This window comes from Arvicanthis niloticus, chromosome 21 (genome assembly GCF_011762505.2).
Source record: "Arvicanthis niloticus isolate mArvNil1 chromosome 21, mArvNil1.pat.X, whole genome shotgun sequence".
In the NCBI taxonomy this organism is placed as follows: domain Eukaryota; kingdom Metazoa; phylum Chordata; class Mammalia; order Rodentia; family Muridae; genus Arvicanthis; species Arvicanthis niloticus.
In genome coordinates this window covers 21,586,350-21,597,170 of record NC_047678.1, presented here as the reverse complement: position 1 = coordinate 21,597,170, position 10,821 = coordinate 21,586,350, and the positions used below count along the sequence as shown (strand labels likewise).

Below are 10,821 nucleotides of genomic sequence, written 5' to 3'. Positions count from 1 at the left end.
GTCAGGGTCAGGCAGTTATGACACAGACAACATGGCCTGTCAAGCCCAGAGTATTTACTCTCAGGTCTTTTGTAGAGCATGTGGGCTGACACCTAGCTGAGTAAGAAGTGCCACTTGTCTTACTGTTCACTTGCATCGTTTTCAGAGGGATCCAAAGAGCTATAGTCTGAGAAAATACGTGGACAGAAGCCCAGTGTGGGTGGTGCAAACCTATAAGCTAGGATTTGGGAGGCGGAAGCAGGAAAATTTAAGAGTTTGTAGCTAGCATGTGCTGTATGAAAACTGGTCTAAAACATGTAGCAACAAATGACATATGGCTTAAGGCTTTTATGACATTCAGGACAGTATAAAGAAGGAAATTAAAAATGCAAAACAATAGGCAGTATCTCTAGGCAATAATTTCAATGAACTGGACTGTTACAGAGAAAACTGAGAGCCAGTCCAATAAATACAATTATCACTTTATGTCAAGTGAACATTCTTTGTGGTGGCAACAGTATTGTTGACAGAATTATAAGTGGCTGACAGACTGTATCCATCATGTCAGTATACAGGCCTTTTTCTCTGAAAAATGTCCAGGAGAAATAAAGAGGGAAAGGCTAGGAACTGTGAGGCATTGCCTCGGGTCCCGGTGCCCAGGACTCAGAACTTCAGGGGAATGACAGGCCAGTACTTCGGCTGCTTTCTGTCACAGTGCTTATCAAAGCAGCCTCCATGGCCAGGATCTTGGGAGCACTGTTCCCATACTAGTGCTTCATCTCTGCTTGGCGCCGCTCCCAGGGCTTCTCAGATGGGGTCTCCACTGACCTGTGGTCTCTCTTCTCTGTGCTTCTCAGTCTGTGCGAAGTACTGACGGAGCTCCTCAGTGATTTCCATATTGCTCAGGTCGCACTCCACTTTATATGAATCCGACTCCAGCTCTTCCTCTTCATACAGTGCTTTCATTTTCTCTTGTGGATGTCTGGGTTCTATTGCTGTTATGCAGAGACTGCTCAGGGCTTTTGAGATGGGAAACACTATAGGGAGACTCCTGCCTTGACGTGTGCTGGCCTTGAGAGTTCCAAGGATGCCAAGCCTCATAAGCAAGAGAGTTCCAGGGAAGAACTCCATGAGGGAAGAACCTTGGGGAAGTGAAATAGGAATCCCTCAACTTTCTGTAGGCATTCTGGTGGCTTCGCATCCAAAGCATTGCATGATAATAATGCTGCCAGTATCTTGCATATACTGGGGGACAACACCAAGATAAAGTAGCCATCCATTCTGAGGCCATTGCTGTAACCTCTGATTGCAAAAGTCCAAATGGGAACTCGCGGGCACGTAGCTTGTAGATCTCGGGCGGTAGGCAACAACGGACCTAGTTCTTGTGGTGGGGAAAATTTGGTCTTTCAAGTCTGGGGTTATATAAGGGAATAATTTTTGTAAGGAGTCTTGGGAAAAAAACAGTAAAGTATACACGTGCATCCAATCTAACAGACCTCTTTCCTAAAAATAAAAAGTGAAAAGTGTAGTTTCCTGAGGAGAAGGATGGGACCTTTCAATCATGTGTGGGTTTTAAATTTCCAGGTGCAGAAGTTGAAGAGCGAAACAGAAAAGATACTTAAAACTGCCATGCGGTGCGACAATAAAACCAATGTGTGGAATGACTTTGTGCCCCACCCCTTCCCACAAACACACACCACACAGCATTTGGGAAGATTTTCTTAATGTTTAAAATACCATAATTTTTAAAGAGTGTATCTGGGTTTGGTAAAGTATATTAACCACTTAATAAAATACCTATTTTGTACCAGGGACTGCCTTCATATCTGTTTAAGTTTCATATATAAATATGAATCATTAAATATTTAAGAACCATCTGAGGCAAGAATGTGGTTTTTCTACACACACAGACTCTTTAAATATGTTCATGCCAGTGTCTTATGATTAGTTTGGTCTGTTTCTTTGCTCCTTTAATAAAAATGAATATCGGGTTATTTCTAAATTTTAAATTTTCAGAAAAATTATAGCTTTTACAAACCTTAAAATAATCATCCAGAGTCTCTGCAAAATAATCAAATAAATGCAATTAGAAAAAGAAAATGGCCATTTTTAATCAAATATCCTTAGTTATTATTAAAGAGAAAAACATAATATGACATCTCATATCTGACATTTTTACTTACAAAAATGATTGTGGCAATCTCCAGTTGTCTATTGATCAATATGATAAGCTGGTGTTTTATTAATATATTACATGTGTTAAGAATTTCTTTGCAAACAATGGAAGGCTGTTTCCACTCACTATCTGATCTATGCTTATGAATAAGCCTTGCTAAATTTTACTCTTCTTGGTAGCCTTTAATAAGCTGAATTTCTTAATCTTAAAGTTTAATCAGCTTGAATTATTCGTAGTTATAACTGTGTTGAGTAAGTGATTTGGGCATAATTTGAACAATGTTCGTTCTAAGTGAACCTGTCCCATCCTGGATCTCCTTGTCCAGCCATGTGAATAATTCAAACAGAAATTACACACAGTGATCAGAACAGTTTGTTTTGTCTTTGTCATTACACAATGGCCACTTCTCTTTGAACACAGAGAACCTATTTTTTAAAATGCCATTCTCTGGATGACTGTACTGACTGTGGGTGCAATTGTACAATCTTTTGCAATTATTGATCTAAGAAAATTAACATGGATTATTTAACCATGGGATTTAGGGAGATCCAATCAGAATAAAATTATGCTTTGTGGTGCTTGTTGTGAACTAACTGGCTTCATTTCTATAACTACCTATTTAACCATCACTCTGGGAGAGCACTGTTGTTGTTTGGGAATACAATCTAGCAAGAATCCAAATACCTGAGGAAGAGTCTACTGTTGGTATCATTAGAGAAGAGGAAATTGTAGTCTTATTGGAGGGAGGGGGGATTGTAAGACTCCTGGAGGCAAGGGAATCTGAAGAAATATGTTGGACATAAAGGTCTGTGCACTTCCTGCCACATACTGTCTTGGCTATGTGTAACCAAGAATTCAGCATAGGTCCCCAGACATAAGGATCATATTAAACTTAAGTGGCAGGCAAAGTTCAGACTGACACTGGTACCTTTATTGGGAAAATGAGCTTTTCTCTAAAAGCTCCAGAAATTTTATGGTTACTTGGCCCTGTCCAAAACTGTCACAAACGTAACTATCCTTCATTGCAATACAGCTGTGGGACAATGGTTACCTTCCAGCGTCTAAACTGGAAGTGGCTAACAGATGTTGCAAGCTCACCTGTAGGACTTACTACAAAGTCTCCATTCGTGAGCATCTTTGCAAGACTGATTCACCAGGGTTGCTGTGAGGTTCCAGGCAACAATGAGTTTCATTGCCAAAGAGGCTGCCTGCCCTAACTTGCATGTAGCCAAGCAGCTTTGACATCTATGGATTCAAAACCAACCAGTAGGAAAAATGTGGTAGTTAATGTTAATTGTCAATTTAGCAAAACAGAATGGACAGGGAGACAGGTCCCTAGGTATGTCTGTGGAGGGTTATCTTGAGTAGGTTCAATGAGATGGGAAGACCTGCCTACTATAGGTAACATTATTGTTTTAGACTGCAATTCTGGACTTCATCGGAAAGGAAACATTGAAATGAATGCACAATTCACGCTCTCTGCTTCCTGATTGTGGATGTCATGTGACCAGCTGCTCCAAGCTGGACTTTCCCACCATGATGGACTGTACCATCTTGAACCATGAATCAGAAGAAATGTCTTCTCCCTTAAGCTGATTTTTTTTCAGGGCATTTTATCACAGTAACAGAGTGAACTGTGACAGAGAGGGCTTGTGTCTTAGAGTTGCAGGACAGCCACTATGGCCATGGTCTTGTGGAGGGCTATTCTCCAGTGCCCATACTTTGTATATATCTTTGTTCAGATGCTGTTGGTTGCCTCTGCAACTTTCAGGTCCCTTTCTTCATAGCTAACAAAAACCATAGTTTAATTCTGATTCCCAGAACCCATGGATGCATCATGTTTGGACAAAGCTATTGCAGAAGTTCTGTGGATCAGTGATTAGTCTAGAGGTGAGTAACATCACGATCCAGCTTTGGTGAGTAAGATGCACGAGGAGGAAGAGGAGAGGATGTGCGTCAAGGAAAAACAAAAAGGCTTTGCTGGATAAAGACAGCCTTGTGAGAAGAAAGGGCTTTTGTTCCTGACCCACTTCCTTCCCTACCTTGAACACTGTTAGATGCTGGGGTTGGAGTTATGGTTCTTTGAACTTGAACCAAGGTGATAGCCTAAGGACAAAAGGCAATTTTCCCAGGTGGTTGGCACCTCTGATGCCATGGCAGAGTGGAAACAGAAGGTGCTTAAGTCCTTGATGATTATGTTGAGTGAGCCAAGCTGTCACACCTGGAATTGCCTGCCTCTGGACTATGGCTGTGAGATGATCCGTTGTCCCTATTATTTAAGCAGTATGAGTGGAGTTGTTCGATACTTGCTATGAAAAGCATTTCTCACTGCTAGTCCAGGGAAAGCAGGTCAGAGGTCAGGGGGTAGTGGCCCACACATATAATTCTAATGCCAAAAATAAAAAAGTGAGAAAGGGGAGGGTCCAGAGTTCAAGAGAAAATGCCAGGCATGGCAGCACATCCCTGTAAGCCCAATGCTATCGAGATGGAGACATAAGAATCCCTGAGGCTTGATGGGCAGCCACTCTTACCTGACTGGTGAGCTGCCCATCTATGAAAGACTCTGTGACAAAGGAGGTGGACCACATTTCTAAAGTCCTCTGACCTTAACACACATGCACACTCACATACATGTAGACTCGCACAAACATACACACATACTTTTTTTTAATATTATAGCAGAGCAATGTTAGCTGGCTTATTCTTGGATAAAAACCTAGAAAGCATATGTCAATAAAGCAAATAGTAAAGCAATGTGTATTAATAAGAATGTGACCCCTTCCAGGCAGAGAGACCTGGGAACAAAGTTTTTACAAATTAATTTGAGAAGTAACATCTTTACACAATACATTTTTTTCTTTTTAAGAAGTTGATGTATTTCTCTGTTATTTAAATCTTTTCTGTCCTTAGATTACTATTTTTAAAGACCTATTTATGTTAAATGTATGAGGGTTTTTTTCCCCGCATATATGTGCATAGCTGGTGCCTGCAAAGGCCAGGGGAGGTGATAGGTCAGCTGGAACTGGAGCTACAGGTAGTTGTGAACCATAGTGTGGTGCTGGGATCAAACCTAGGTCTTCTTTGAGATCAGCAAGTGCTCTTAACCCCAGCACCATCTCTCCAGCCCCACTTACTATTTGTACACTATAAGCTCTATTTAGCTCTTGTTAGCTTTATTCTGTATTTTATGCTTGGGGCTGCTGTCTCTTTCAAGATATCAGGGTTCCCCAAGGCTCTGTCTTCTTTCATTATACAATATTCTTTTAAAAAACAAACAAAAAAATCTCAACCCCTCTGCCCCCAACTTCAATTTCAAACTGCCCCTTCTCCACTCTGGGCAAACAGCAGGCACACTTAACCTCCCGGGTTCCTGAGCTTTTGCTTGGACTGGTTTTTGGAGGTCATCCAACCTTAATGAACGAGAAAAGGTAACATTTGGAATCTAGCGAGCTTGAGGTTAAAACATGTCATGTCAGCAATCGCTAAACAACAGTACCTCAGATTAGGTCAGGAATTTGTGAATTGTTTGTGCCAAGTGAAATGTCAAAGCACAAAGTGTGTGAAAGGGGGAAAAAAAAAGCCTCTGTGTCAGTCAAAATGTCATTCTGTCCTGCAGCGAGTAATTTATTCCTCTCTGCCTTTATCGCTCTTCTTGTTTCACATGTACTAATGTTGCCTCTAAATAATTGAAATTAATAGTGGCATTATCGGTGGCTTAGGGTGAAAAACTAAAGAGCTAATTTAAAATCACTCAGTCAATTTGAATTCATTTTGAAAATGGAAATTGTTAACCCAGCCTTAAAAATAAGCCATTACCTGATTGTCCAAAGCATTTCTACCACGACAATTATTTGTTCTGTTAAATTTTTGTAAGACGTACAGAGAAGGCACTGAAAAAGGTAGAAAACAATAGACACATTTTTTTCAAATGCAATACCAAAGAAAATTAGAAACATGGGGGGAAAGTTAAACAGAGGCTGGACAGATCCAGGTAGCCCCCAATAAATGACATTCCAATGGCTCGCTGAGTTAATTATGAAGCAAAACTCTATAATGTCCATCCCCATCTCTGCCACTGGTTTTAATTTCTAAGCTGGTAAAGCTCTTCAGAGCATGGCTCCTCTCCATGCCATTTGCTTTCTCTGAAAGCAGTTTTTTGTTGCGTGGGCACGGCCAAAAGTCAGGGAACAGGTCGACACTACAGCTAACTGGTTAATAAACTCAAAGGTTTCTTTGTAGAAATCAGGGCAAGGGCCAGGATGAGGCTAGCTGGACCCCAGAGCACAGCATTTAAGGAAGTACTTCCTCTTGAGGCTGCCCCGGCAGCTGCATAGATCCTAAAAATTGGTGCTTCCTTAAATATTACATACCCAGCATCTCACTAGCTCCATCTTGTTCCTGGCCAGTCATTATTGATACCAATAGAACTGGAAAGAGAGACTTGGAAAGTAAGAACACCTCTAAGAATCTGCCCCTCAACTGGGTTCCTCACCAATTATACTGATACCAATATTAGAACTTTTATAATAAAAATATCTCTCCTTTGCTAAGATAAAGAAGTCTTCTCACTAAGGAACTCTATTAGTGGTCCAAAAGGGGGCTGACAATGTGAAAGAGCCATGCTGAACTGCCCTGTTCTGGTTTGGACTTCAGCTTTTCATTTGAAGCCTCACTTTATCAATAGAAAGACATTCACACTGAGAAAACTTGAACAAGAGAATCACAAATAATATAGAATCCCAACTTACTAAAAAAAAAAAAATTATACTTTCTAGTAGAGATCAGTCTTACAATACTTCTCTCATAGTCAGAGTACATAGGACAGAATGTGAACCAGAACATTCCTCTCTGTGTATTCATCACTCAACTAATATCAACTGTGCATCCACCATGTTTTCAGCAAACCCTGTGGGATCCTTCAAGAGAATTCAAGGGATAGAGATATGGCTTGATGTGTAAAATGCTTCCACATCCACAAGCTGGGTCCCTAGTACCACGTAAGAGCAGTGTAGCAGTGAACATCTGCAATGCTAACACTGGGGAGACAAAAGCAGATAGGGCCTTCTTGGCCAGCCAGCATAGGCAGCAGTGAACTCCAGATTCAGTGAGAGATCCTACAACAAAAAACTACAAGGTGGAGGACAAGTAAGATGGATCTGTGGGTGAAAGTGCTTACTGCCAAGCCTGACAACCTGAGTTCCACCCCGGGACCCACAAGGTAAGAAGGGGAGAATGCCTCTTAAAGTTGTCCTATGACCACAACCTGCCTGAATGCACGCTTGTGTCTACATGCATGTACACAACACACTAAATAATAATAATAATAATAATAATAATAATAATAATAATAATAATGAACAAACAAATTCAACTTAAAAACATTTTAATAAAAGAATGATAGAGAAAGACACCCAACATTAGCCTCTGGTTGATGATATGTGGCATGTATGTGCCCATGAACACACAGAGGTGAGGACACCTGCATACACACACACACACACACACACACACACACACTTATCACATCAAACAAAGGAAAGGATTCTAAACTCAGCACTTTGCATCACATGCACGGAGACCACCTAGCACAGGCACCACTTTCTCCCACCTGGAGAGATGGAATTTGTCTCTCTGTTTCTGCTCTTGACTCCCTGAAGCAGGTTCTCCAGCCAGCAGTCAGACGACTCTTCCAAATTGTAAAAGTCAGAATGTGATGGGCCTCTGCCCAAAACCTTCTTATTTTCCACATGTCAGTGGAAACAACCTCAAGCCCATCTTTCTGAATATCACCACACCCACACCTAATTTACAATATTTCTCCCTCCTCTTTCCTCCCTACAAACCCTCCCATATAGCCCTCCCACACTCCTTCAAATTCATGGCCTCCCTTTTCACTAATTGCATGCATGTATGCATAGTCTGTTCTATCCATATGACTCTGCCTGTAAGTATATATCCAGGCTTGAGCGTGTTTTGCACTAGACAACAAGTTGGTATGCTCTTCCTTGCGGAAGGCCACCTCTCCCGTTCCCAGCTTTCTTCAGTTACCTGCAGTTCTTTGTGTGGGGTCAAGATCTCATGGGCTTCTCTCTTTGTCCAGTCTGACATGTTCATTGACGTCATCCTTGTTCAGCTCACATATGGGCAGTTGTGGGGAGCCGACAGAAGGCGGCTATCATCCTTGCAGCCATCTTGAGCCATATACCCTGACAAGAGATTTGATTACAATAGCCTGCAACAGCTGAGCACACTCTGATAACATCTTGTTTTAGATACCCAGGATTTTCCCTTGGGTGTGTGAGACTTAAAGGTATGTGACTTAAGGGCATGACTTAGAGATCAGATTTAGAGACAAGACCTAAGGGCATGACTTAAAGGTGTGACCTAAAGGCGTGGCTTAGAAGTGAGACATATAAAAGGTGAGAGGCAGACAGAAGAGTACAGTACAACTTGGAGTAGGAATTAGGCATTGAGGAAGAAGACACTTGGACCAGAGAACTCAGAAGAAATTAGGATTATTGGGTATTAGGGACTTGGCACTTGGAGGAAGAACTTGGAAAGAGATTAGCAACTGAAACTAGGATTAGGTGCTAGGAACTAGGAACTTGGAACTTGGAGGCACTAGGGACGAGGAACTAGGGACTAGGACTTCAAGATTTGGGACTTGGACTTAGAAGAGAGACTGAAGAATAAACGGGATTGAATCACACTCTGTCTGGTCTCCATTCTTTGCATCTGTCCTCACTCTCTGTCTTGCTGAACCCCGACCCGCGGACTGGAGCAGCTTGGGGAAGTGTGGGCTCTAACAGTTTAGCCCCCAAGGCTTTTGGCAGTGCGGGTTCCAACACTGATAGGGTGGTCCGAGACATTTTTGGCCCCCAAACGTGGGCCAGAGCAGTTCTCAACAGGCAGTGACATTAGTGAGACTTTATGAGTGTAGTTTCTGATGTTACTAGGAGACACAATCTCACAGCAGACTCTCTGATCCTCTGGCTCTTACAACCTTTCTGTCCCCTCTTTTGGAAGCATTCCCTGAGCCTCAGGTGGGGGTGGGGCACTTTGTAGATCTATCCATTGGGATTGGACTCCAGAACTCTGCGTTTTAATTGGCTGTGATTTTCTTTTTAATCATCTCCATATGTTACAAGAGAAGCTCCACTGATGAAAGGTGAAGACTAAACTTACCTGTGGGTAGAAGGACAAGTGTTTATAGGTTGTTCATTCAGATTATACTAGTTTACTAGATTAGTAGTTGAAGATTCTCCTTCAGTAACCAAGGCTTCACTTGCACTGAGTAGTTAGAAAGGTTTCCAGTATTAAGTATGGTCTCCTGCTTGTTAATCAGGTCTTAAATCCAATTAAAGACCTGTTGGTTACTGCCAAGTTACCTATGCCATGATTGCATCCTATCCATAGGCTTCTCGTGCCATGCTGGTTATTAATATGGTTCATAAGCATTATGGCTGTAAGTTACCTCCCTCTTTTAGAAGCTTGCATGGCATCTTCTGATGCCATGAAAGCTAGTTCTCAGGCAGAGTTTGTTCAGGTCAGTTCCTTCTCAGGGATCTCTGGGCCATTTCTGAAGATCGTAGTATCTTCTGTGTTTTTCTTAAACCATCTGGAAAGTTTCCATTTTTTTCCCCAGTAGAATTGAAGCCCCATGAAGTTTTTACCTTGTTTTACTTATTACTGTTTTCCAGTACCTACAACATTGCCTAGAATGTTCATATGTATTGAATTAGGTGGTGGAACACGTAGGACATGTAGTAACCCTTGTCACTCGGGGACACCTAGTGTTTGATGTCATGGGATTTCTCCTTCTCTGGACAAGAATGTTCAGGACTCTTGCTCTCCCTTTGCTTTCTGACTGACTAGAAGACATGCGTGAGGGAAACAGAGATTACCAGATGAAAACAAGATTTTTAAATTGTTTTATTGTCATTTTTTTAATGCTGTACACATAGGGAATATGTGTACACGAGTGCAAGTGGCCACAGAGTGCCCACAAGAAAATGTTACATCCATTGGAGTTCCAGGGAGTTGTGAGTCACCCAACATGGGTACTGAGAAATGAACTCAGATTCCCAGCAAACAGCATACCTGCTCTTAGTGGCTGAACCCTCTCACCAGCCCCAACAAAATTTTTAACATGAGCAAATGAAAGACTAGAATTGTGTCTATTGAGCGAGTGTGTGATGCAGCTGTTTCCTCCGGGATGAGGATGGCTCCTGTGGTCTTGACTCAGAGCATTTATGATCACCCACACAATATTAGACCTATTTATCATCACTCCTGGAGGGAGAGGGCAGGCTTAGGAGGCTTGTGGGGCTCCTGAGCTCTCAGGAGATGCTCACAAGGCCCTCTACTGTCCTCAGTTACTTAAGTAAACAATTTACTTCAATAATATGGCTGCTCATACGTTATGTGGCTTTCATATGTCTTATGTACCAAGGAGAGACTCCTCAGGGGTATATCTGTCTGTAGGTTTCATACAGGACCCTTGGATAGTGTACCTTTCTTTCTGTCACCTCTCTCCCTGTAAGTAATGCCAATAAACTCATTGGTTTTTCAAGGGGACTTGGAAGAACTACTTTCTCTGATCTGTCAGTGCCCTCTATCTGAAGTGAATATGTATTTTTATGTCTCCTCAGGAAATGTCACGAGAT

The 10,821-nt window shown here is 41.8% G+C and overlaps 1 pseudogene; it reads right to left on the bottom strand.

Moving 5' to 3' along the window:
- Positions 1-560: 560 nt before the first annotated feature.
- LOC117725089 (gem-associated protein 8 pseudogene) lies at positions 561-1,288 on the bottom strand (annotated as a pseudogene).
- Between the last annotated feature and the right edge of the window lie 9,533 nt (positions 1,289-10,821).